Here is a 21,755-nt window from a genome sequence, read left to right on the forward strand (position 1 = left end):
GAGTTCGGGTTTTATACAACATGCACACGCTGATTTGGTCATCCGACTCGTCTTTTTGAGCACTTGGGAGATACTAAAGATAGAGCTGTAGCTGAACCCTGGCAGTATTTAGTGGAACTCACGTTTGTTGCAACATATATAGGCACACGCTGTTTTGGTCATCTCACTCGTCTTGATGAGCACTTGAGAGAGCAAATTATACGTAAGTTTATGTGCGGAGCAGCATGATTACCGCCAGTAGGTGTACAGACGGGATAGTTTTACGCTCAATTATGTGGTGTGGACGCATAAATAAATTCAAGGACATTGGCTCGGTGACCCGTGGGTGACCCAACATTATGTAGGAAAGCCAGTTGGCTTCCTTACAAAAAGTACTGGGCGACCGTGTAGGATGTAATAAGCGCTTATGAAATTGTATATTACGTGTGGATGATATTGACAATTTGATTTTGTCGTCTGGACACGTTTTTAATGGACAAAGTAAAAGCTGTAACAGACAGGCGTACCGGATAGCTACCGGGGTCCGGTCAGTATATTTATTTTCTCAAAAATGGACGGCAAAGTCGACTTTGCCGTTTAAAAAATAGGTTGCGAAACGCGTAGTTTATGGTCAGTCAAAAATTAAAAAGTTAAAAACATTGCAGTCTCGATTTTGGGACTGCAATGTTGCATACAAATTCCATTATTTGACGAGTTCCAAACTTTTTAAAAGTTGAAATGGCCATATCAAATGAAGGCACAGGCCCATTAAACAGCCAAACAGATGATTAGTACCGCGACTATTTAGCTGTCTCAAATAGGTTGGCGTATTTTCGGCAGAAAAATACACTTCTATTTTTTTATTAAAAAAATAAAAAGGCGGCAAAGCTAATTTTTTCAATTGTTTGTACTTTTTTCTGTGAAAATATATACGTAAGAAAGTTGCTTTTGTAAAATATTTCTATGATATTTATATTTCTTGCACCATTTTTGAGAAAAGCACTATATATGACTCGGCTGAAAGGCTACTTGCTGGCTTCGGATTCAATTAAACGTACTCCCAAGGTCGTCCGTCTAAAACGAATCCTCAGCCTGCAAGTAGCTACTTCCGAGCCTCGACAATAATGTACTATTGTTGCTCTCAGTTATAGCTGCGTCCTTAACGGAGTTATTACGTACCCACTCGATCGAACATGGAACAAGCCTCGGACTGGATCAAAGTCGCGGTCCGGTACGTTTAGGTAGAAAAACTCCGCGAGCCCTTACAAAGCTCTGCTTTTTGCTAGTAATTAAAATAACTACTAAGTAATCAAGTAATTAAGTTTATTAGGAAAAAATACATATTTTTTCACACACTAATTAACGTTGAAAGTAATATTGGACATATTCGGACAGTTATTAAAAGCGAAATGTATGGTTTTCCCCGGCATATTAATTGTGTTTTGCTGAATTGATGATGTTGAATTAGTGGGCTGTGTATTTAGTTGGCTTGTGTTTTCTTGGTTAAGTAGAGGACTCTGTGGTGGTAATGAATCCTCTTGAGAGACTAGTGACTGAGGGCTATTTATTTGTTCGCTCTGAGGACTTAATAGCGGGGCATTTGATGATTTCATTTTAATGTTGTTGTTTGTTTTGATATGCAACTTTTGTTCTCAATGGAATCTTCAATATAGCTCTCGACCACTTGATCAGTACGCCATCCACCATGTCCTTTAAGCGTCGTCAGGTTCACCCCAGAATCTGCAAGAGGAGTTGCAGAAGATCCCCGGAAACAATAGCCCGTATAGGAGTCAATATTAGGCAAATTTTAAAAAGTTGCAATCGCCTTGGGCATCGATGCAATGGTGTGCCGTCCAATTGGTTGCCTGGTACACTTTCCATTTTTGTAATTGAGGAAAAAACGATCAGTGTTAGTGTCCACAGGGCGAAGAGCTTTGTATTTTTGTACTACGGTCACAAACTCATCTCTGACAACAAACATGCGATCTATTTTTGTTTTAGTTTCACGTAGTTTCACAAAGATCATATTGTTGTGATGCTCGACGTCATTTGCACTGATATTGGTCAGTTCTATACACCTGCAGGCACCATTAATGCCTAATACTAGAGCAATCTGAAATCAATATTTAAATGTTAATTACATGCTTACCTACTGACAAGTCAAGAATTAATTTCAAAGCGACATAAATTATGCAATACCTTGATTGCCAAAAAGCGGTCATCGGGAGCTTCCGACAAGAATTTTTAAATATTTTCACTGTTAATTATTTTGGATTTCTTGCTTTTATACCCCGCAGATTGCCACTTCAGCAGCGAGTTTAGATTCTTGTATTCTTTAATATTACAACCGTGTTTCAACTGTACGGTACATCTTAGCATAGAATACATAGCCCACAGTGTTGAGGGTTTTTTTGGTTTTTGCAGCTAGGCTAAAATATGCGAGAAATACATTCTCCGAAATCGAGCTTGTCTTGGTTTCTTTTTGACAATTTATGAATGCGTCGTAATTTTTCATGTAGATTTGTTTGCTTTTTTCCCGTAGCATATTACGCATAGCTAAGTTGGCTTCCTCTCTTAAATTAGGCGGAGTACAATCCATAATTTCCCTATCGCTCTCGTCACTTGATGTCATTTTTATTTTTGGTGATATAACAATCGGAACGAATGAGAATAAATAAAAATGTAATATGCCGCCTTTTTTATTTTTTAAACTTGACATTTGAAAAAGCTATTCGAGCACCATGTTTAACCGCTTATAAATATAGTACCATAGTTTTTTTTTAAATTTTTATGTCGCAAGTATGCTTACAGAGGGACGTAGTTTAGGGAAAAGGATCCAATCCACAAAAATTTGTTAGTAAAATTTGAACTTTCTGTCAAACGGAAAAGTCATTAATTTAAATGACAAATTTAGGAGATGGATCCTTTTCGCTTAACTGCGCCCAGAGAGAGTGGTCGTTAGCTATATGTAATTTTTCATTTGTCAATCTAATCTTAGTGAGCAAATTTAAAAAGTTAGAGCAGCGGACAATAATGTAAGTTTCATACTAACTCCCTACATTACTTCTTGACCTAGGTCAAGAAGTAATGTAAGGAGCCATAAATGAGCAACTTCATGTCTTCATTTCGTGACATTAACGCATACATTTCGGAGTATGTTTGAGAAAAGAAAATAATTGCGTAATTGTTGATTCATTAATGTTTGTGAACAACCAACCAAACCAACCCGTATTTTGAAAAAGGAGGATACTATTGGAAGATAAGTTAAAAAATAATAGAACGCGAGTCAAACTCGCACTTTGCCGGTTTTTCACCGATAGTATAATTTAAAAAGAAAAAAAATCGTCAAAAATGTTTATTAAAATAAATAAACTTACACGACTTTAATATTACATCTAAAAGTTACATTCGTTTCCTTTGTAATTGTATTTTTACTTAAATACGTGTCACGAATTAAACAACATAACAGAACATTTGCTAAAATAGAGCAGGCACGTTAGAACAGTGTCGTTTGCATACTTATTGGTTCTTGTAGTAGGGCTCCTAGGCATTAAGAATCATGTTGCCAAGCTGAAGAACTCAAACTGCGGTCTTATAATTATGCAAACGACACTGTTCTATGGTTCCTGCTCTAAAAAAAAACAACGGGTTGCACTCCGGGAGTGCCGACAGAAGTGAAAACTCAATGACTAGTGCAAAATATGCACTATGTATAATTGAGGTTAACGCCATCTAGCGTTATTTCGTCGCATTACTTGAAACCCCTAAGCACATCACTGTGAGCACTAGAGTTATAGTAGTACCAGTTTGAGGGAAACTCACTAGATGGCATTTAAATCAAAAAAGAAAAACTCAATGGCTTTGTAACAGTGTCCGTTACACGTGACGTCACGTCTTACGTCTTACGCTCTCGCGAGTTTAACATGTTTTCCCCATCACAAAAAGTGCTCAGCGCCGCTAAATAATTTTCACTTCAAAAATAAATATTCTAGAGCTACTGAAATATCATACAAATGTTTGGAGGGAAATTCAAAAAATCTTGGGTTGGTCACACTTTGCGTAGTAGGAATTATAGTTTTGATACTAGAAATAATTTTAGATTTTCTGTGCACACGTAAGGTACCTAAGGATGTAAGTTAAATATACGTTGACGTGCACTCAAAGTCAGCTGACATAATTTCTACCACTATGTAAAGTACAGCCAACGATAAACACATATGTTAACATTTTCTCACCATATACCATTGTAACAAGGTGAAAAATGAAATGCAGTGTAAATAAGACCTAGCTCGATAATACCGTAATATTAATCCATCACTTAAAAAAAATACATAAGTACTATGCCAAATGCTAAATGCTAAGTATCAAAATATTTATAGAGCACCAACCTCCTAATTTGTTTACATTTATTTAGGAGTTGTAAACATTGCAGTTTTTTGTTATACAACGCTGTCATGTCGACTTCGCACATTGTCGTAATAAATTAATAATTTACGAGCTTAAATAACAGTTTGCGAACCTCACTCAGTATAGATATTAGTAATATTATTTAAAATAAACCCCTTATAAACCGCAAACAATTTGAATGAATGACATACATTGACAACTGACTTTTAGCTTTTTTTTTTAAATCATTGACAATTGGTGATACAACAACGAAATATCTGTCAACAATTTTTGGCTAGCCAGACTCTAATTACGAGTAGCTTTTATGAATACAGCCCTTTATAATTATACCTACTAAACTGCTACTGTTTAATATTTAATGAAAACGTTGTCTTATTGCACACATATTTTTCAAGAACTAGAGTTCTACTGCAGGTATAAATCCGTCATTTAAATCTTTCAGGCGAAGACGATATTGATTGTCAAAAAAAATATCATTCCGTTTTCTAGTCATGGTCGAGAATAGCGAATTAATTCTTCTTGTGTTTTGATATCTTGCCTCTACCCTCAACCTGTGTACAAACTGAATCAAAGTTGGTTTGAAAGGCATACGGCAGTTAAGGTGGTTATGCCAACCTTCAATCGGGTTATCCGTCCGGTGTTTGTCTTGAGCACAACTCAACATTGATGGACCTAATCTTATCCACTGTCTCTGCATGTAGCCTATAAAATTTTCCATTTCATTGGTTCCTGGTGCGATGTCAATTATGTTGAGCCAGCAATTGTTTATCTCTGTTTCTGGCAGTAGAGACAAATTCGCACACATCTCAATAATCTTGCGGCTTTCTGCTGTTGTGTTAGCCTTGAACGTTCTGGCGTTCTTCCTTACAGCACGAGAATAATGAAAGTAACAGCCTGTTAACGGACATTCGGAAAAACAGCCTTGCATGCTTTTATAACAGCAACTTCGAAATCACATAATTTCTGATTTCCAAGTTCAATTCATCTCGTAATAGTGTAAATAGTCGATAGTATGTGTCTTGCGTCTTGTTAGGAAACAGAGCGAAAATAATTGGCACCACATTACTCGATCTTCCATTTCTAACAAGATCAACATGTATGGAGAATAGTTGTTTAAAAGGTTTAGGTTTCCTTTTGAAGTTACCGTCTCCAAAGTATTGATGGTTACCATCGGCATTGTTTATATGTATACAGCCTGCCGGTAGGCGTTGCAAAGTTTAATATTTTCTCTTCTGTTCCGTTTTCGATTGCTAAGAAATCTTTTTTAAGCATTTCAGGAATTTTAACATCACGTAAATTAAGAAATTCAGTTTTCTGCTGCCCTAAGAATTTCTTCCTCGCTCTGTATAAAGCACTCCTTTTTTCTTCGTATGAACACATAACAAAACTCTCATCAGTCTCGATAATTTCCGTCACAGCTTCCTCAAATATTTGTTTTACAGGTGACATTCGTTCACACACAGCTTTTTTGCACGAATCCATCACAACATCCCTAATGTTCTCATTATGGTGAGAATTGCAAATATGTGCACTTTCGCGGAGCACTGCGTCTTTATGCGAATTCAATGTGACCGATGCATTGCGTTCTGGGCGATTGATGCATCGCCACATAGTAGTCTTATTTTTGTTGGCGTAACCGAAATTATATTTGTGCCCATCGTACACAAGAGCTTGGCGACCTTTTTGTTGATTATTTATAAAAATCAAATCTATATTGTTATCCATTATGAAATATCTCGATTTTAATAATCTTCAGGCGAAAGGAATTCATTGCATTTGTCACTATTTATCTTTCTAAAGTAAAGGAAAGGGTCAGTGGGAATTAAATAATAACTCAGGTGAGCAGGAATAAAAAAAAAACAACGGGTTGATTGATGCATCGCCGGCACGCTTCTCCTAAAACTTTTATTCCCTTCCACGTGTCCAAAAGAAGATGTGTCGGTAACAGGGTCATATAGAAGCATATTTTTCTTATATTTCGTCCGACAAGGGTCTGGTTTAAGTCGATTGCCTCACATTTTCTTCTAGCTTGAAAAAAATGAAAAAAGCAGCCGCTGATCTAAATCTTCCTTAAGTATAGTGAATACTCTCGTGTATGTTTCTTCGGTTTTATCCGGCAGCAGGCAGTATAACACTGGCACGATATTTCCGATATTTCACGAATCCGGTAAGTCCAAATGTATTGTGAAGATTTGCTTGAATGGTTTGGCAGCTCTTTTGAAAGCGTCATCCGCATAAAATTTAAATGCTTAGTTTTAGACTTTTCTATTAATTTGTGTGCTACATTTGTACAAAACTCAGGAACAAATATTTGTGATGAACACACAAATAAATGCCCTTACCAGGATTTGAACCTCCTACTGCTTCGTAGGCAGGGTCACTACCGACTAGGCTAGGAGGCCGTCTATGCGCATTCCTACAAGGTTCACGAAGATGCGCCGCTCACGCACTGGTGTGGCGTTCAAAGGCTTAGAGCTCGTTCCCACTATGTCGGATGTCGTGGCGATTTTTAATCGTACGTTCCACTGGCAGAACATTTTATATGAAGCTGTTCACACTCGTCCGACAACGATTTTGTGTCGGATACGACATAAAATGTCGTGCGTTTTGCCAGCCCTCCCAGCCCGGAAAAAAATCGTGTCGTGTCTCGCTCGCGTACGAGTGAATATAGCGCTGTTCACATTTTGTCGGATGTCGGAACGATTTCGCCCGCGCCGCCCGCGCGGCACCCCCTCACACACCCGCGCGTCGCTGCTCTAAATACTGTATTTTTGTAGTTTATGCATCCTGATATCCGAGATAGTAGATCGTTGAATGTACTTATAGACATTCTAAAATAATTGAAAACTTTCACTTCATCACTTCTTAATTCAGCTATCAAATTCTGAAATATTCCTAAGGTAAACTTTCCCTAAGAATTGGGTGTACCCAATATCTCCTTTTTTTAACTGCCTCTAATCGTTTCTTTCGCAAATAATACAAAACCACAAACATTTCGTCGACGTTCATCTTGTACTAAGCCTCGCTACCCACTCGAAAAATACACGCCAGCTGCGATCGTGCACGACAGACGACTAGTGGGAACAGTACCGCCGACACCCGATTGAAATCCGGATCCGACATCCGACATAGTGAGAACAGCGGCAACGACACACGATTAAAAATCGCCACGACATCCGACATAGTGGGAACGAGCTCTTACGTAACTCAGAAAAACAGAATTTTCATAAATCACCCCTGGCTGCAGTAATGAGAGGCGAATATATTTTTCTTGACAAGACTTCTACATAATATGGGTTAGAAAGACACCCATTATTTTTTATGTTATTTAATTTGACCGTGATCTTTATTTCATTATATTGCAATTATTGTTAAAGTTCTCTTTTTCTTGTTACGGGGCCTGTTCATGAAAATAAATGAGATTTCTATTTTGTTTCGACAGCTAGCAAAATCAGCTAGTGATTCAAATTTCAAACAGACTCAGAATAATTTTCTTTAGTCAAAATAACGAAAAAATGTCTTCGTTTTTTTTTAAATAAGTGCACACGGTAGAAAAGTTCTGGTTATGTCAAAAGATCCTAAATAATTGGTACCTACTTTAAGCATCTGCAAGGATATTACGGTTTACTTTTTTGAAGAAAATCCCGTTGTACTCATACGCTCCATACATTTGATTCGAACAATAATTCACTACGCGTAAGTTTTTGATTCAAACAAACTCAGATTCATGTTTTATAGTCAAAATAATGAGCATAAACGTATTTCAATAAAAATAATAAAATAAAAAATATATATTATAATCATCGATTAAAAAAAAGTGCACTGTAGCAAGATTCTGATAATGTCAAAAAATCATAAATAATTAGTACCAAAACAAAAGCACCAGGATATTACGGTTAACATATTATTTTCGAAGAAAATGTTATTTTTCTGATACGCTTCATACAATATTTTTGAAAAAAAAATATAATTAATTATTTTCTCAGCCATATTAAGTAATATTAACTAAGTTCCTACAAGCTGGAAAACTGTTTTGGGTACTACGTCGGTGGACAATGTGGACGAACCATTAGCGAATGACGTGAGTGTTGTGTGCAACCCATCATTTGACGATAATGCCATAAATGAGGGTAGTTTTTCGCTTCCCTGCCGCCACCGGCGCCTGCGCCGAGTCATCGGGCGCGGAGGGCTGCGGCCCGCAATCTGCGCCGGTCCGTCACCGTAAACGCTAGCTCCTGATGACACTCCTCGGTACAGAGTGAAACATGTCGAGCGTTTTTCGACTTAAAATACGTGAGTGACCCGTTTTTAAACTATTTAATACAACTTAACTAAGATTCATTTTGGGACATAATAATACCCAACAAAAGCTATTCCAAGAAAAAAAAATCCAAATTTAAGACTTAAGTTTCTACTATTTCTATGAAGGCCGATTTTCAGCCCACCGTGGGGCATGTCGCTAGGTATAAAAACAAAGTAGATGCTATGGTCAAAACTGCGTGTGCATTATTACACTATGTCGTACAGGCCTGCAGGCTATGTGGATAAAGAACGCTCAAGGACTGGTATTCGTCCAGGTGCTTGGCGAGACAGAGCCTTGAGGAGGGCTCTCTCTGCCGTGTCAGACCTATCTCTTCTATTCGGAGTTCGGAGTAACCATTGTTTCATAATTGTGGTGTTGATTTTAATTTTTCGGAAACTATTGTAAAGCCATCGCTTTTTGGTATATTCCTTGGCCGGCATCAGCGTACCCTGTCCGTTTACATCTTTTGCGAGAAAGGTGTCTAGCATAAATCACAGGCTTAGTGGAAAGGATTTTATTAATGTGTGGGTAAGTGGAAAGGACTTGAGCGTGTGGCTTAGTGGAAATTATTAGAGTGTGTGGCTTAGTGTAAAACGTTTGAGAGGGTAGCTGAGTGGAAAAAATTGTGTTGGCAAAGTCATAGTTTTTTCTTACAGTGTGTAAGATAGTTAAGCTGCCCATCTCAGCCAAGGACAGTTTCTTTAATTATTTTTTCAGCTATGATTCTCTGTTCTTTATGTAACTCTTGTAGTTTCGCCCCAACATTTTTTCCCAAAAGCTCATAACGATTATCGGGTTGTTTAGCTTGTTTAAAATGATCATTCATGAACACGTTGATATTTTCGCCGATTACTTTCCAAGATAATTTCGGCACCCATTTTAATTTGCTAGCCTACTTTGTACGTAATTTGTAAGTATCAGGCATAACTGGCATAAGTATATTCCTTGGGAATAAAAAAAAAAACAAAAACACAATAACATAAAAAAAAACTTGCTAACCTACTTATGTTATAATCCACATAAACAATTACAACTGAAATGAGTGTTTTAATTACCAAGCATGTACGAGTAAAAAATCAAGAAAATAACAAGATGTGCGTAAAACTTTTTTTTAATACTGTTGCTCAAAAAGTGCTACTTTACGTACCGTAAAATGGGGTGAGTAGATTTCGCGGGGAGAGTTGGGTTATGAATGGGGAGAGAAGGGATGAAAGGGGGGTGAGATGGGTTTTTAAGGCTACTGCTACAAAAATAATGTATTCCAATTTAAAATGGAGCTATAGTAATAGTCATAATAAAAAAAAATCGATCCAACAATCTTCCAAAATCACCTTTGTATGAAAACCCAACTCACCCCAAATACGAGGGACTACGGGGTGAGATGGGTTTTCCTGTTTATCGTCAAAGTTATGAAATGGAACTACCTAAAATAAAATAAAAACTAAAATACAAACGTCCGGAACACTTATTTTATACACCATTCAGTTTGCATATGTAAAAATAAAATGTTATCGAGGTTTGAATGTCAGTTTTGCGCCTACTCACCCCATTTTACGGTAGCTGTTTAGTGTGCTCAAAGTTGGTTTTTGAGAAGTTATGAAATGGAACTACCCGAAATAAAATAAAAACTGAAATACAAACGTCCGGAACACTTATTATATACACCATTCAGTTTGCATATGTAAAAATAAAATGTTATCGAGGTTTGAATGTCAGTTTTGCGCCTACTCACCCCATTTTACGGTAGCTGTTTAGCGTGCTCAAAGTTGGTTTTTGCGAACTAGTCCTTTTCACTTTTCCAGCTTTTTTAAATTTAATTCTGACCGTATTGGATACGTCCACATCCACAACAAAGAGTTTGGATGTTCAAAAACTTTATATGTATAGGTATTTTTATTTTGCCATTAGACATTTATTTTATTACGTACAATAGTAGTTTGTGTTACAAGGGATCAAAATGATATATTTCCGTCAAGGGCGTACATTGAATCCTGAGCGTAATGAGGGATTCAAGTCTTAACGCCAAGATTTTAAACAGATACTTTTAGCGTTACTACCTATAATATGATGAATAGCCCGACGAAAGGGGAAAAACGATTGTTTTTTAAGTGAGCTAAACCGAACTTAGACAAAACTAATAATCTGGCCGACTAGCCGACTAATCGGCTATCCGAGCGCCGATTAGTCGGCTAGTCGGCCAAATCAATAGTCGGTACATCACTAGTATTTACTCGAAAGTGGTCATGTCCCTGTAGCAACACTTCCCCTTCGCGAATGTCACGTTTGTTCCTTTTGACAACTCTTTTTTGGTTGTGCTTGTTGTACCTATTCTTCGGATGATTTCCTTGTACCCGCGTCTTCGAAATCGTCAACACTTTCTCTTTTACTTTGGATGAAACTAATTAGGGAGTCATAAAGGTTAGAAACAACCTCCAGGTCCGAGTCAACCCCTTGACGAACTTTTGAACCTATGTTGACTTTCTGCCGTTACCAAGGAATTCAGCTTGCGCAAACACATCACTTGATTGACAGTCTCCCTTTATGGCTTCAAGGGCCACTATTACTTGATTCCAGTCTTTATAAACTAGTGGTTTCCGCGACTGTATGCTTTCTGTGGTGTATGGTTTTATTATGGCTATGTGTATATGGTTTTATTTGACTTAAAAGTGATGTCTTGAATGTTTTCATTGTACCTTTACACGTTTTTAACACAAGTATTGGTTACATGAAAGTATTACACTTACAGTTACGAATTTTCCCTTGAATTTGAATGATATTGTATAATACAGCACTATAAACTACGTTCAGCGTTGATTAGGTACATTGCAAAAATTAATCACATTAACTCATTTCATACTAAAACACTCTTACAGTTGCAAATTAAGTTAATAGGGTATTTTCCTACTAGTCAAATCAGATACTTTTTTAGATCAGTCAAAACGATTTGCTAATATGGAATTTATATGAAACATTACATCGTGACGTCACGGTCAAGTCACCTACTTTTAATATTTCTATCTGATTTATTAAATAGAACTTATGTTTAATAATAACTCCTGTCTGTGTTTTTCTAATAATTCTCTGGTGCTTTATTTCATGCATGATGTAAAATAATTTATTTTAAATACAGTATAATACCCTATTATTTTGATACAACTAAATTTTAAGTGAAAATGGCGGGCGCCGGTTTTACTTTTAAATTTTTATTTTTTCTGTTAACGACAGCTAACGTGGCAATGATAAATCAACTTCCATTCAGCCAAATAATAAAAAAGTTTTTTTAGTTAAACATCGTATTATATAACGTTTTATTTATATAATAACTAATAAATATTTACTTTATATCTTGTAACAATACTTTATTGTACGTAATAAATGTTTAATGGCAAAATAAAAATTATATAAAGTTTTTGAACATCCTAACTCTTTGGCGTGGACCTATCGATTACGGTCATAATTAAATTTGAAAAAGCTGGAAAAGTCAAAAGCACTAGTTCGCAAAAAACAACTTTGCGAACGCTAACAGCTACGTAAAGTAGCACTTTTTGAGCAACTGTATTAAAAATATTTTGATGTTAGGGTACAAATCTTGGTCGCATGTTTCGATGAGATGAGCTACCTGGTCTGGTATGGACGAATTGTTTTCACATTCTCTTTTCCATTTGGTCATCCAGATCCAGAGTCGGTACTCATTTATGACAGTGGATTCATCGACGGCACATCTGAACAACTTTTTTAACTTTTACTGTCTCGTTATCGCAGTCCCTGTCGTCCCTGACACTGACATTCGGTTTAGGCAGAAAAACTCCCAAATTAAATAGGTCGAGTACCCCCGGACACAATCTCTGCTCCAAATCATTGATAATTGAATCTAAGGTATGTAAATGGATATTCGAAAGTAGTCTTCCACCGATTTCGCCTCATAATTGGACCTATTAGTTTGCCTTGGAACTGTACGTGGGCATTTTAATCTAACATCCAATTGTTTTGCTTGCTCTGTCGCCTCTGAAAATAATTGCTTAAATACAGACTCAGCGTTTAGGCGTTTGGATGGTAATACTTCCATGACATCCTTCACTGCATCGGTAGCTCTTTTGATATCGACTGATACAGTTTGCTGGAATCGGCTTAACGAAACTGTAGTTCCTAAAATCAAAAAAAAAAAATATGCCCTACTAGATTTTTTTACATTATAATTCGAATTTTTATGTTTAGTTTTCTGGCAAAGGCCGGGATAACGCTAGGTAGAAGAAGAAGACCTATAATATAGCTTAAAAAGCATATCGACGGTATAATAAAATCAGAGCTACCTAGTATTTGCAAGAGACTGTGAGCGTCACTTGAAGTTTTATTATCTTGCCATGTCGATATTCTCTCCAGTGCGTTACAAATTTTAACCAGATTATTACCCTGGAATTGTAAATGGCCGTCATGCCGTTCAACCCATCGTGTCTCGCATATACTTTGAATTGCAGTCCCATTAAGTTCTTCTGAAAATACTTTATGGCGTTTGCAGACGCGTTAGCAAACGCCACGATTTTTTTCATGGTCCCTGTGGCGTTTCTACATTGAACGACGTTTGACGACTTCGCCAAAGAGTTATTTAAAACATGATTGCTACAAGGACAACGTTTTGCGTGAATGGCTTTTTTACAAAGTTCTTGAACGGCACCTTTTGCTTCGGATGCCATTACAGAACGGCTGTCAGTTCCCATCCCTAACACAAAATGATAAATCTATATCAAATTAGCAAATATTTTCCACTATTTTTGATAAAGCTGTGCCTGTTAACTGTAATTATTTTGTGCCGTCTGAGCCTTCTTCTTCGCAATGAAGTGTTTTTAGTATTTCATAAGCATCGCAAAAGCATAAAAAATCTTCCTTAATAAAACCGTCACTAAAATATCTAAATGATAGACTCATCTGTTCGGTATGAGATATATCTGTAGTCTCGTCAAAAATAATAGAGAATAACTTAGCTTTTTTCACATTCTGTAAAATACTTTACTGAAAATTTTCTTTGCAAATACAAGTCTATGAGTTCGTTTTGTACAGTTTTGCTTATGGAAGTCGCTGTAGACTTATTCATGATAAATGGTGTTTGAGAACTGAGTCGCGGCAAATGAAAACTTTTTTCAAGCACGTCACGCATCCGTAGTTTTTTTTTTAATTTAGAGACAAACTAGAGTTGGGGTCGATTGCCATCATTCGATACCCACTAACATGCGAGATTTGTCAAAAGCTTCGAGCAACACGGAAGGGAGGCGGCATTCGCACTATTTTCCCCTCTGCCGAGGTACAAGATTAGCGCGTCAATCTAATCTAGCGCAGGTAATAAAACTAGTTGCACTTGGATTTTTCACTAGACCGAGTCCAGACGCGCGCGTGAACACTGCTGCACAAAAATGCCTGTTTGCTCGGTTTTTTGTTATAAAAAGAGGTCGGGGACATCAAATTTACAAAAAGAAAGTATTACATTTTACATGTAATATTTTTTTACATATCATACGTTTAATTACATTCAAACACAATTATTATATTTTAGTCTCATGTAATTGTTGGATTTATCGATTTTGCTCGCTCAGTACAAATTGCGGATCGGTCGAGCGACAAATCCGACTTCTCATCTCTCAGAATACAATAACATCCTTCAACGAAAATGTGTTAGTGTGCGTGTTGTGACACTTGTCACTCGTCCGTACACAAAAAGAGATCGAGGTTTGCAAGATTTGTCTTTGACGTGTGTCATTTTCTATGTATTTGTGTCGTCATTACAGATTGGATTTTGTATGTAAGTGTGTGAGAAGTGCGACTGTGTGCACCTTTCCCCCCGCGAAAAATGGCAGAAAGATTTGTACGGTGAGATATCGCTTGGGCCCCTCCCTTCCGATGTGTCGGAAGCCGGTGTTGCTCGAAGGTCAAAAGTGTATGCAATTGACATTTAATTTCGAATAAAACGTCATCTCGACTGATATTAGAACAGGGTTCAAATCTAATTCCTTTTTTTTCGGAGATGTTCGAAATTTGAATATCATTACCAAATCGATTTTGATATATTATAGTAATGAAGCTATTACGACATTTTCACAGATAAGAAATTTACTGTAACATAACAGCTTATCTTAATGTTGGCGGATTTTGAAGGCATCATAGAGGGTTTATAATAGGCTTATTATTAACCGGGCAACTAAAATATTAAACAGGAACTTTCATTGGGCATATAATAATATAATATGGATGTGCATTAATATTTTAGCGCCAAAAATATATTAGCCTCAAATATAAGCATCATATTATTAAAAAAACTGGCAGCAAAATCAATCCACCCAAAAAAATTACAGGGAACTTAAAGTGATAAGTTGGCGACTAAAATAATAAATTGGCAACTAATATTGTAAAGCGATCATAAAATTTAGTTGCCATCTAGTTGTTCACACCTAAGTAATCAACTATAGTCATAACTGAGCATGTCGTTTCAGCTAGGTAGTATTTAAACACGAAAGCAGTTAAATTTAATGAATATTGGTCGCTTTTTACACAACACCTCAAATTAATTTACCAATACGTAATGGTCAGTATACTTATAGTCGAAATTTCTAATCATGAAACGCCTAATGGCCATTATACCATTAGATCTTTTAATTTATAATTACTAATTTCAATAGTTACCACTGTGTTCTGCTAGAGTCAACAGATAGGTGCGACGACGAGCAAAGCGAGGAGGAGCGTGTTAGGTTGACCGTGTAATGACCAAATAAAATATTTTAAAAGAACTTCATTTTTGAATTAATAGATAGCCGTTTTCTTTTTAAAATGTGCTTCATAAATGGTCTCCAATATAATAATTCACTTGCCAAATAAATACTTGGTACCTGCCTAAAAATAATCAAAAGCTGTAACGGCATTAAAATACAACTCATATTGATATATTTTAAGGCTCCGTTTTTGTTGCCAAACTATTAATTTAGTACACATTTCTATTTTTTTATTCTACCCAAATTCGATTAATTAGTTGACCGGTTAAATACGTGCCTTTATAATATGTGCGTAGATAAAAACATTTACAGACATTTTACAGACGAGGATTTAAGATATTGAAATTATAACCGGAAAAAAATGATCGTAATTCGAGGTGGTTCAACGTTTTTTTGTAAGCAGCCCTGATTATTGTTGTATCCACCATGTTTCCTGATTAACCCAAAAAAAGTTCTAAGTGGTCGTGGTTTATGCGGTACATATAATTGTAAGGCAATGAAGACACTTTACAAAGTCTTCATTGACTCTGTACATATGTACTTATAGCTCCAATAAATCCTGTTTTTTGTAAGAATTCCATAATTTTCGTTTTTGGGATATTTAGTACAATTTTAGGATGACTGTTCTTTTTTTGATAGTCCTTTTTGTTTTCATTAGATTAGATTAGCTGAAGTGAAATAATAGTGAGTGATTTGACTTCATCTAGAAGGGCAAACATTTGTGAATTGTTTTCTTTTTGTCTGTTGGACGTTTAAAACCATAGAAATGGAATTCGATTTAGAACATCGAAAAACTTATTCATCACTGTTATAAAGTTGACAGTGGCTTAAGTATCTTTGAATTTGCTTGATTTTAAATTTCATCATAGAGGGTTAATGGTTTTGGTCTTAAGGGGCGTGCGGCCAATGGTCCAGAGATCTATGTTAAGGAAAGAGGTAGTTAGTATACATTAGCAAGGTTACACATATGGTTAATAGGTAAGGAAACAAATCCCAGGTAAAGTTCATGGAATAAATCGAGCTTACCACATTAATAAGCAGCTTGGCGTCTGGATGATGACACTAGAAACAGAAACAAACAAATAAAATATAGAATATTTCACAAATTACATACATAGGTAGGTATATTATGAGGTAATTAAGGTGAATGATTAAATTACCAGTAGGTCTAGTAAGTCCGGGGGTGGTTTAGAATCCTGTAGAAATGAGGTAATGTTAATAAAATTAATAATAATGAGTACGAGTATGAACACAGGAAATGTGTAGGAACAGAAATTTCTTGGTATCTGAACTTGTTCTTCCGCTGTTTGTTGGGGTTCTAGGGCCTCTTGCTGAAAACAACATAGAGAGTCAGTAACAAAGAAGGGGATGTTAATAGAAGGGGATAAAAATAATAATTAAGGAGTGTTGTATACCTGAGTGGAAAGTAAAACTCCTTCATTCAATCAAACCCAGCTGGAATAAGAAAATGAATAATTGTAATAATAATAGGAGAGGACAAGCAAAAGAATTAAAGAAATCATTGACGAATTTGCAGTCTAGGCCGCACTGGGTCCCAGGTCATTTAAATGGTTAGCCACTTTGCAAACAGACCCAAGGCAAATCTGTTGCTGGAAAAAAATAAGTTGAACTCTGGACTTACCTCTTTATAAATTTCCATCATCTTGAGGTCCAGTGAATCCTCAACCTAAAATTAAGAAATATAATAATAGATATAACATCTCCCATTTTAGCAAATTTCATAAAAAAAAGGGTGAATAGTGAAATATATATACCGGAGCCGGAAGGTATCGAGCTAAATTCACTTCCAAGGGTACGGGAAGTGGAACAGGCTGAAAAAAAATCAAATAGGAATATATAAACAAAAAAAAATATCTATCGAATGCTTTTATTTTTATTTATATTCTATATATATTTCTATATATATTTTGGGGATCTCGGAGGCGGCTCTGGCGATTTCGATGAGGTTTGCTGTGTGGGGGTTTTCGGGGGCGGGGATCGGTCTGGCTGGGTCTTGTCTCTGAGAAAGAGTGGGCATTTTTGAGTTTTGTGTTTTTCGGGCGGGGCTCGATCCCTCAAATATTTAAACTTAATTATCTAAACAAGTATTATTTAATATACATACATTTAGCTCGCCGGCAGCAAGTCCGGATTGTCGCTTCTTGAGAAAGGAAAAACCATCAGCTGACATACGAATTACTTAAATTTATATTATTAAGACATCAGTTTTGAAGCTCAGGGGGTGTAGATACCTTATGAAAGATTACACTTACTTTATCCCGCTGTTTTTTTTTTCTAATTGAGGCGATCCAGCGGTCTATGTCTTTAGATGTACAAATTTCGCCGAAGTCCGCGAAGCATTTTTTTATGAATTCCGTTTTTGCCCTATGACGCAGTTTTCTTCTATTGGAGAAGGGATGGCTGGGATCCCATAGATTGGGGAAACCGGAATACAAAAGCTTTTTGGCTCGAGTAATTTTTTAGCATGAAAGTTTGAATCAAGTCTGAAAAGAAACGGTCCTGAAAAGGTGATGGTGTAGCCAGGAAAAACAATAGTAGATTGTTAACCAAGGGTTGAAAGGCACCCATTTCTGTCGAGGTAGTTTGGCGCTCGAACGCAGTGAGAGCGCCAATAGTCCGAGACGGAAATGGTGCCTATCACCCGAGTTAAACACTCTACTTTTCATATCGAATGCGAGGAAACCAAACAAGACAAGACAATTTTGCAAAATCAGTAATTGAAGTACCCAATAGACCTACAGCCATGATTTTTTTCCTTAGGACTTACTTGCAATCGGAGACTTTACATGTGTGAAGATTAATAACCCCTAGCGAATATTATTTAGATTGCAGTATTTAGGAAAACACACATTTTTTAACAAACTGCAGTAATTTTAAAATTATTTGTTCATTATAGTATGAAAATCGGCGGGATTGCCTCTTACTTTTTAATTTTATACTTTTTCGTTCTAAAAGCCGCAACAGACTACCGGACCGCACCGCGACCTTGGTGCGCCGCACCAGAGGTAATAAAACAACATAATACAAGTATTTTAAATATTAAATAACAATTTAATTCATAATATAAGAATTTTCTATCTTGTATTTTATTTTATTTTCATGAATATAGTGCTAAATAACTTTAAAAACCAATTTAATATCGTACTAACGTTTAACTGTGGCTGTATAAGATTCTGCCTTTGCTCATTTACGCAAGTGTAAGGTTTAAAAAATATTTTTGGTGTATTCGTTTTGGTACCCGCCTTATGAAATCGAGTAAATAGAATTCAACGAAAGAAATCAAGAATAATTTGCTTTTAACAATTTACTTACATCATTTTTTATAAAAAAAAGGATCAACGTGGGATTAGTAAAATTAAACAATTCCCATTTGTCCCAGGCGAGGAAATAAAGACACTATTTTTCCATTTTGTTTCCACCCAGTTGTTCGTGGGACGGGGACGCAGAGGAGTACACCACTTTTCTGCGCTAGAGCATAAATAAACGTATCACTTTCTGCGCACCTTTTAGAACAACAACGACCCACTTTCAGAGCATGAGATATGAAAAGAATTAAGGCAAACATGCCCTAGCGCACCTAATATTGTTGATAGGTAGAGAAGGGCGGAAAATTAAAAGGAAAAGTGTAGGTAAGTTATCGGGAGTTATGTATAAAACTTTGTTAATTTTGCAAATAATCAAGGGAGATATATATGGTATTTACGAAAATTTGTACGGAACTAAAACCATGAAACAAGGAGAGAAAAGGGTGTCCGTAAGATAATTGGTTTAAAAATAGATATCTATTGTTGTATTAATTAAAATATTGTTTTTTCTCTCTCATGGTACAAAAAATGAGATTTTTTTTAAATGCTTGCTATACAAACGATTCTATGGAATTAATCTGTCAGAATGGAACGTCATGTCAGATGCATGATTCATTTTAGACTTCTCAAACAGAACATTTATTTTTCAGTCTATATAATGGAGCGTTGACTTTCTGTATTTATCAGATAAAAGAGCAATTGAGGAAGTAAAAATGATGGACTAAGTGGTATGTGTTAGAAAGAGATTGCATAAGAGTAATATGTAGCCTTAATTCAAAAAATATCTACTGTTAACACTACACTTAGCACTACTCATATTAAGCAACTGAGTAGCAAGCTTCCACTTTCATTATTTGGTCGCGGAAAGAAATGTGACGAGGTGTCAATTTATTGGTAAATAGGTGACCTTCGTTTTGCTAGAGCTTATTCAAATTGATTAATAGTTGCCATTTACCAATAACCAAGTTACCATCAAACAACCACTTTTTTCGTTTCGTTTTAGTTTTATCATATGACAAGGGTCCAGGTAGATGCATACTTCTTCTGACGTGGATGGATGAGGAAAATCGATCTCCGCAACCTGGCCAGCTGGCGCATCTGTATCCGAATTCATGGGTTCATGTCTAGGAAGGAGCTTTTATGTTGATAGTTGGGTGAATAGGTACCTACTATTCATATGGCGACTCAAGCTGCCTATGGAGCTTCCCGATATGGCAAGTAAGCATTCTATTACAATGCGTACATTTTGCCTGCTTTGGTTCTGTCTCCGTAAAGTGGTTCCAAAGTTTATTTATGTTGTAGTTTTACATGTAGTAAAGTTTATTTATAAAAAGGAATTTACTATTTTACAAACAAATTATTGCAGTGGCAATATTATCTTACTTTTTTGGCATCTAATTATGATTTAGAGTTTAGCAGCAGAGCTGTAAGGTTTTAATGCTTTCGGTGGCTTAGGCCTGATGCTACTCAGAAGTGGATCTGAAGTAAGTAGCAGCCGATTCAAAACGTCCAAATTGCATTGCTCTCTCGAAAATTTTCTTGAAAAGCTTTTCCTGAATTCTCGGAAGTGCTTGTTCCTCGAATACTACGGACGAATTCCGTCCGACGAATTTTCAAAATCTTTATGTGGACGGCCTGCGACAGCGATGTTGCGAGTTAGTGGGATTTCGAGTGTCCCGTTTAGCCATTCCTTATTTTTCTTTAAAAACAACGATTCCCTTCTTTTAGAAGTTTGCCACCTAGTCTTAAACTCCGACTTTACGCGTGAAAATTTGGTGAGAAATTCATGTTTTCGATCTTGTGGGAATGTGGCAGAATCAGTAAAATTAGTCATCACTACGTCTAGTCTTTTTGAAAAATCTGTCTCTTTACATTCCTTGGTCATGTGAAAATTGTATTCTCTCGTCACAACTCTCACGCCAGACGGACCTGTGATGATAAATCATTAAATTTTATTCTACGAACGCAAAACAAAGTTTGTTTGGTAAAATCGCTTATTGTTAAAAATAAGCATAAATACCAAAGTAGCAGTTTATAGCACCCCAACTTGATAATTAAATGCAAGAAGACTAAATGCACTATCAAACCAATTAAAAATTACGGTCGGGACAGGTCCCGCAACATAACTTTTGGCATTTTGACTTGAAGCAAAACCAGAAAATTCAACGTGGAAGTATGAAGTTACTTAAATGTTACATGTCAGTTAAAATAGACTTGTCAATTAAAAAATAATACCGAAATTAGATTTAAAATACGTGGTGAATTATTTTGATGAGCAGACATTTTAAGAAAACTAGTTTTGTAGCCATCTAAATAACGTTTAATTGGATACCTTGGATTGGCCGGCGTTGGCCATTCGTGTAGAGGAGCCATGAAAGTTGTATTTTTTATCACCCGTAATCCGCACTCGCACGTGTGTTTAACAAATCGCTAATTTGACATCCGATTGACAAATACCGTCAGCATCCAGCGAAATATAAATAATATTCTATAATCTATGGGTTCCTTGACTAATGAGCCTAGCTACCCGTTTATAGGAATTCCACATTTCGGTACAGTCGACTAATGGCCAGCTTTAAGGGGCACATACCCCTATGTGCGACCATCATAGCCTTACGTATACTGCTAACAGATCTGCACCGGCTAAATGAAATTGCGTAGCGTAGAAATGGACATCTCATCGAATAGTACCTAACACACAAAGTCTATCGTCATTATTTGGATATTCTCTTATAATTGATTGAAAATATTCTCATTAGTTCCTGTTTTAAAATTTGTTTTTTGATATTCATCGGTTTAATTTCGATGAGGAGGAGATTTTCGAGCCATCTCTCGGGCTTCTTTTACAGGCTTAAAGCCATGATCTTTTCCGCTCGCGTAAATCTCCAGCCGAACCACGTAGTAAATCACAGATACCTTTTATATTGACCGAATCGAGACTTAAATGAAAATCATAAGCACTGTGATCATGATCAGAAGCAACGT

The sequence above is a fragment of the Cydia splendana genome, chromosome Z (assembly GCF_910591565.1).
Source record: "Cydia splendana chromosome Z, ilCydSple1.2, whole genome shotgun sequence".
Classification (NCBI taxonomy): domain Eukaryota; kingdom Metazoa; phylum Arthropoda; class Insecta; order Lepidoptera; family Tortricidae; genus Cydia; species Cydia splendana.